Source organism: Sinocyclocheilus anshuiensis, unplaced genomic scaffold, assembly GCF_001515605.1.
Source record: "Sinocyclocheilus anshuiensis isolate Anshui unplaced genomic scaffold, SAMN03320099.WGS_v1.1 scaffold3, whole genome shotgun sequence".
Classification (NCBI taxonomy): Eukaryota; Metazoa; Chordata; class Actinopteri; order Cypriniformes; family Cyprinidae; genus Sinocyclocheilus; species Sinocyclocheilus anshuiensis.
The window spans coordinates 428,003-435,518 of NW_015548205.1; the positions used below are offsets into that span (position 1 = coordinate 428,003).

The 7,516-nt window shown below is 36.7% G+C and overlaps 1 long non-coding RNA gene across 1 annotated transcript in view; it reads right to left on the reverse strand.

The window, feature by feature from the left end:
- The window catches only part of LOC107653485 (uncharacterized), an 18,224-nt gene extending 11,152 nt beyond the window's left edge, over nt 1-7,072 (reverse strand). The window contains exons 1-2 of the long non-coding RNA XR_001630228.1: nt 7,060-7,072; nt 2,366-2,368 (exon numbers count right to left, since the gene is read on the reverse strand). This is a non-coding gene — a long non-coding RNA (uncharacterized LOC107653485). The remainder of the gene's footprint in view (nt 1-2,365; nt 2,369-7,059) is intronic.
- Nucleotides 7,073-7,516: the final 444 nt, after the last annotated feature.

Sequence of the window (7,516 nt, forward strand, 5' to 3'; positions counted from 1 at the left end):
AGAAAAGAAAACAACAACACAAAACGGCACCAGCCGTAAAACGTGTCAAAGAAATGTCTTATTCTGCAGCATTTTTTTTCCAATAAGCAATGCCATCTCTTTTACATGCTAATTTATATGTTTTCCACCTTCATGTTTTGACATTATTCATGATTGCTACATTGTGAATGGTTTGGTTTGGTTTGGGTTTGTGAAAGAGCCACTGCATCCACACATCTGTATGTTTTGTAAACATAAAACATCGCATTAATTCTAATTACATTCCCTCTTTGTGCTGTGACTGTTGGTCGTATAATAGTGAAACCACCTGCTGATAACCTTTTGAACAATGAAAATTTAGTCCTCACTCATGTTAAATATGCTTTTAAGTGTTTTCCACAAGCATTCTACAGATGATAAAATATTTTTTTCAAGTGGAGTATGAGTGTAAATTGCCACTCGTATCAAAACTGAACTTAAGAACTGATGTAACAGTGATGTTAAGGAAATGTCTGATGCTGAGGAACTGTTCCACAATTAACCAGGGATTTTACACCATCAAATGTTGATTAGTTTTAAATACAATGTTTAAATTTAAATAAAATCTTACAACATTCTTTCAGCAAGCTATATATTGCAAACAGAATGTGTTTTTGAGCAAAATTGCACATACACAAAGTCTTTGAATGTGCTGAGACACTATTCTTCTTCTATGAAGTATTTAAGTGACTGAATCTAGGCCAGCACACACTCTTTTTAGTGAGGATTCAATGCTTTGATAATAACCGTAAGCCACTGACAGTCAAAGCTCCTTTGAAAATAACTGATAACACAAATAAATTTTAAAAAGATTGAAGTGGAAACGTAACAGAGAGAGTGTGTTATACAAGTAAGCCAAGTAGAGATTGTGGCAGTACAAGAGAATTTGCAAGTCTGGGAGGGCTCCTGTACCTAATCAATTATACTGGCCCGCGTACAGGTCCAATCAAGGGCTTGGCTTGGTGGTTATTTTGCCCTTATTGTAAACAAATTCAATATTTTGTGCTTACCTTTTTAGAAAAGTAGGAATGGTTGGATCACAATGGTTGACTAAAGAACTAGTCAAACAGTGGGGTTGACAAATTTATTCACATTTATTTTCTCATATCTAAAGTTGCACTTTAAAAAGATGATTTTGAAAATGTAAAAATAATTATAAAAAATACAGACCATTTTGACTGAAAGACACCAATAATTGAGAAAGAATACAGACCATTTTGACTGAAAGACACCAAGAATTGAGAAAGAATACAGACCATTTTGACTGAAAGACACCAAGAATTGAGAAGTATGTCCCAACTTGACTAACAAGGCTGTCTAAACAAAGGGTTTAGATTTTTTTATAGGTTTGCAAGCGCCCAGCATGCATTGAAGCATTAATAAATTATGCAGTTAGTGACTTTATTTGTAATGTTGACGTTATTGTTATTATTTTTTGTCACTGCTAGTCATTCATTGTGTGGCAATATTAGAGGCCATCAGTCAATAAATTCTGCAGTTTTTCAACACAGAGACGATAAACATCATAAACTAAAAATGACGAGCACACAACAAAAACATAGAACTGACAACAAACAAACAACAGCAATAGCTGCAAACTTCAAAACAAACACTGAATGCTGTAGAAACAATTTTAACTCAGAATTTGATATTAAATTTCACAAAGAAACAGCTAGTACCACATTAAAATAAATAGTATTTTCTTGTAAAATGTACTCCAATAATCTTCATTTAAAACTTTTAATTTTTTAATGATTAAATCTTAAACAATGTAAGTACATTAACAGTGTATGCACATGTATTTTGATGTAATAAATTCATGTGTCTACAGTACACGGTTAGAAATGTAATGAAATATAATATTTATAGCATGCAGCTTTTGTTGAGTCGATATTCAGAATAATAGGGGAGTCCAAGGACAATTGTAATATCTGTGTGTGTGTGTGTGTGTATATATATATATATATATATATATTACAATTGTCCTTGGACTCCCCTAATATTCGTCATGCTAGAAATATTAATATGTTAGTGCTGCCCAAATTGTTTTCTAAAACCCAATTGGGCTGTCTATTTAATTGAATAGATGTCAAGTACATGAATATTCTATCACATAAGCTATTCCATCCAATTCCAAAAGGGAGTTCTCAAGCATCAGGAAGCAAGCCTCATCAGTATACGTGGACATTTGTATCAAAATGGAAGGAATATTCCTGGCTGCGAGCCAAGATTCCCATCTGCCTTTGAAAGCAGTCTTTCCCATCTGCTGAGATTAGCCTGTCAGAAAATACAGCTGACATACGTTGTGAAAGAGAAAGAATCTTTCACCCAGAGGTCCAGATAATACCTGCTGGATGATGTTATTATGCTTCTATCAGATCCGGTTGCTGCAAATCATCAGTGAGAATCTGGACGGGTGGCTGAGATAATGACTTTACTCCTAAACGTCCAGGTCAATCTCACACCAACTGCCCATATCTCCCTCCTGGAGTTTGCCAATTAGAGCCATAGCCAGATCCTATTGGACAGAATTGGACCTGGCACTGACAAATAAGAAGCCAAAGTTTCCCACAGATTGAATTACGGACATGGTATCCTCTCAAGTAGTGTAAACTTTTTTAGAGCTACTTGAAATATCATATGTTATCAAACATGCTTGCATTTGACTTGTGGCATAAAGTCAGGTTCACATTGCACCATATTCTAGCCAAGAATATCCCTGGAGAGAGCTATCCATAAGCATTCCCATTTATCCCAAAGGCAGATTATCAGCTGGCACATTTAATCCGCAAGTACAGAACCTGCATGCCATCATTCCTCATGGGTACTTTATCTGGGCACACAGATTTTCACCCAATTACTAGAGTCATAAATGCCATGTGACTAATTACTCTAGAGTAATTACAAGAAGGGACTATCTGTCCATCCTAACCAGCCAAACCTTGACCCCCTGATTCTGGCCAAAAGCACACACTTAGAGAGGAAGACACCGTTTCACTTTAAATTGAGCATCATTCTTCCCTCTAATGGACGCTGTTCAAAATATTGTCTGATGTGCATCAGTTTTCTGTTAATACCCTCACCAATTGCCTTACCAGATAACAGCATTCCAGCTTATAATTTAAATATACTATCTCCGCTGTGCTGAGACAAGACAGCATCCCCAAAAGTTAGGTGAAAAACCCGAGTTTAGCCCAGAGAGGGTTCCAGTCCCCGAGTTTAGCCCAGAGAGGGTTCCAGTCCCCGAGTTTAGCCCCTCTAATGGACGCTGTTCAAAATATTGTCTGATGTGCATCAGTTTTCTGTTAATACCCTCACCAATTGCCTTACCAGATAACAGCATTCCAGCTTATAATTGAAATATACTATCTCCGCTGTGCTGAGACAAGAGAGCATCCCCAAAAGTTAGGTGAAAAACCCAAGTTTAGCCCAGAGAGGGTTCCAGTCCCCGAGTTTAGCCCAGAGAGGGCTCCAGTCCTCGAGTTTAGCCCAGAGAGGGTTCCAGTCCCCGAGTTTAGCCCAGAGAGGGTTCCAGTCCCCGAGTTTAGCCCAGAGAGGGCTCCAGTCTCCGAGTGTTAGTCCTGTGTCTTATGTTTTGCTCCCCACGTGCTCCATGACCCAGTTTTTCCCTCATGTGCAATTATGATTATTGCTCCCAGGTGTTTCTCGTCATCACCTCGTCATGTCATGTGTATTTAAAGTGTTTCCTGTTCTGAGTTCTTCGTCCGGTATTGAATGTCGTCTTTCCCCGCTATGTGTGTGTTCCTGGTTCCTTGGATGTTAATTAAAGTCTCTTTGTTTGAAGTCTACTCCACGTCTCCTTGTTCCTCGCTCCGCGCTCCCTCACAGTAGCGGTATCGTGACAATTTGAGGCCAGCGCATCATTCATGTCTCTCATATAACACTGTGGACTTGCTCGTTTTATTCAAACGTCCTGCGTTTCTCACTGTTACAGTAATTGATTGTTTTGAAAATAAATAAAAAAAATCGGAGGACTTCAGTATTAATAGTACTGTAATATTGTTGTAGTGTTCATCATGTAGTCAAGACGATTGTTTTGTGCACTGTGATGGATTAGATAATAAACTGATAAGATTTTAAAACAGTTTAACCTCAAAACAATATTTCATGCCCTGTAAATATTTATGTGGTGGAAAGTTGTGTAATAAGTGTTACATTATCCCTTAAATGTCTTTTTGAACTGTTCTTCTTGGCTTAGAGACACTTGTGAGGATTTTAATTTATTCTTTTTCACAGAAGCTTTGAGTTAAGTTAAGATAATAAAATATTTCAATTCAAATCAATATTTGTTTACTTATGTGACAATTAGCCGTGTGAAAAGTGGAATAATGCACATACAGCCATTTGTTATCACAATATAAACCAATTTCAGGAATATACAAGGTCATCCTGTCAGGGTTTATTTTGCAATAAAATTCGGCTGGATGTACACTATCCCTTACCTATAGTAACATAAAACAACTGTTCTGTGAATGAAGTCACAGTTGAGCTAGACTACATTAGCAATATATGGCAATATCCTATTGTAATATATATAAATACAAATATATTAAGGACATATAGATTAAGACTGCATAAATGAGAACGAAATGCTGACAGTTGTTTTGTGTTAATAATTGATAACAGTATATAATGTAAATGAAAATGTGATCTGTTGAACAAAATATGTTGTTAGATACAAAAATATAATATATAATCATGTTTTTTTTCTTTCAGTGCAGTTTTAATCTCTTCTAGCTGCTATCTGTCTTTAAGTCTTTCCCATTTTCTTGTTCTTAATTGAAAAAAAAAAAAAAGATGTTCAGTTCTGAGTGAAATCTGAGAAGAAGGCGTGGATGGAGAAAAAGACATTCTACTACAAGGCAGTTAATAAACTAATCTATTTTTAACTTGATTACTAATCAATTTCTAATATGTTCTGTACTTACTGGAGACACTAAGAATTGCTGAATCATTTGGAGAATGAAAAATAAAACCTCTCATGACATCTGTGCTTTCATAACTTTTTCTATATTTCTAAGTCTATTTTTTCTCTGTTGTGAGACGAAATGTGAAAGTCTCTGTATTCATATTGTTAAATAGAAGTTGAAATGACCAAGACACAAAATTCTCACTTCAGCAGCTCAGCTTGTTTAATTTGTTTTGACTGTCATTTTGCATCAATACAGATGCAGCAAATGCTTGATGAACATGTCTGGGTTCCCGAGCAGGGTGTAGGCTGTGATTTATGCTGATGTAAATTATGTCAAAGCCCTTTCTATTGATTAGGGTGTTTGCTTGCGCATTTTGTTTTGTCAACGTCAAACTAAGATGTACAACAACTTTTTTTCCATGTAAATGCAAAGATGAAACTCTGCAATTATACAATTATGCCTCACACAAGCTTTGCAAAAGCAAACAAAAAACATCCCAATTAAAAATACTTGCTTGTGTGGCAAGATTTGTGGTGAAAGAGGTGTGGAAACATTCAAATCTAAAACTATGCAAATTATATACCATGTAGAGTTATTTTGGCTAGCTCTGAGAAAATGAATGTCTCACAAGAGCTGCGCAAATACTAATAAAAACAGCTTTGGGTTTCTTTCAAACTTTGAAACCCATTCCATTAGCAGATTATTGAGGTTGTAACATAACATACTTTACTACACAAAATAAATGAAGCAAGCAAGATAGATGGGGCAAAGTTTACAAACTGTTCCATTAAGATATAATCACACCATAACATGTTTACAGGCCAGGAGTGCATAAGAGGGACGGGGATTCAGTCTGTCAGACTGAACCTCTTGCAGTTGCTTAATATCAATAAATCGCCCCTGGAGAAGGAGGTTGACCCTGTTGACTGTATATCCCCTGATCTGCGAGTCAGCCCACCCAGCCATGTGTCACAGATGCAACATTAATTATCATAAAACCGCTGGCCATGTGCAGAGACTTCAAAGTGCCCAGACGTCAGTCTGAGCGACTGCAGAGAGCCTCAGTGTGACTAATGAGCTAGCTGAGGAGAAACAACAGCAGTAGGACAAGTGTTGGAAAACCTTCCCCAGTGACACAGAATCAATAAAGCAAACTGTTGTCAGTGTGGGAGGAATACTTTTTCTTGAAATAAAGCTGGCCATGTCTTTCCAGCAGTGGCTCTGGCTAAGTAAAAGGTGACTTACGGATGAGTTTGTTTCTTCATCTGAACATATTTGCAGAAATGCAGTATTCCATCTCTTGCTCACCAGTGGATCCTCTGCAGTGAATGGGTGCCGTCAGAATGAGAGTCCAAACAGCTGATAAAACATCACGATAATCAAGAAGCAATCCACACCACTCCAGTCCATCAGTTAACCTCTTGTGAAGAGAAAAGCTAAGTGTTTGTAAGAAATTAATCCATCATTAAGACATTTTTATCTTCAAACCCATGCTTCCGCTAAAATGCGAGTCCTCCATCCACAATATTGCTTTCTCCAGTGGAAAAAGTGATCTTGTCTAAATCAGAAGAGAAATATACAGAGATCAAACACCATTTACAAAACAGTACAAAACAAATATGTGGGTGGATTTTGATGTGAGAGGACAACAGGGGATGGCCTTTTCACTGGTGGAAGCATTATTATGGATTATGGACTCATATTGTGGCCAGAGGTGATGGTTAAAAATGACTTGATTTCTTTATTACAAAAATACAGCTTTTTTTCTCTTCACAGGATGTTAACTGATGGACTGGAGTGGGGTGGATTGCTTGTGGATTATTGCGATGTTATTTTATCAGCTGTTTGGACTCTCATCCTGACGGCACCCATTCACTGCAGAGAACCCACTGGTAAGCAAGTAATAGAATGCTAAATTTTTTACAAATCTGATCAGATAATGAAACAAACTCATCTACATCTTGGATGGCCTGGGAGTGAGGAAATGTCCCCTCATTTTTCATGTTTGGGGGAACTATTCCTTTAAAGTCCACGTAAAACACATTTAAACATTCTGAGTGAAACTGAAGAGTTATTTTCTCTTTTTTTTTTTGTCTAATCTGTATACATTTTACAATTACATTAATTTATTAGAAAATTATTTCCAGTCTATATAAAACAAATCCCATAATCGGTGAACTCTGGCTTTAATAAATAATTGAAACTGTAAGGTCAAATATTAAAACAAATACTGCACAATTTCAAAACAGGAACCCTGCTTGGGTCGTTAGATATTTAATTAGTAAATCCAATTACTTTAAACAAGTCAATATTTTTCCATGTGTATAGTATGTTGTACAGCACTGGGGGAAAGGGCAACACAGATATATGCACTTTCAGTATTGCATTTTTGCATTATTGGTTTGTTGTGTTTACGCAGCACATCTCAAGAGAAGTTTGCATAACTCTTTGCTAGAGTGTCTTACAATTGTCTTTAATCCACACCATAAATCACATTAAAGTCCATAATTGGTTGACGCACATGAAAGATGCCCTATACCTGGGATGGCCACATCTTCAAGGTT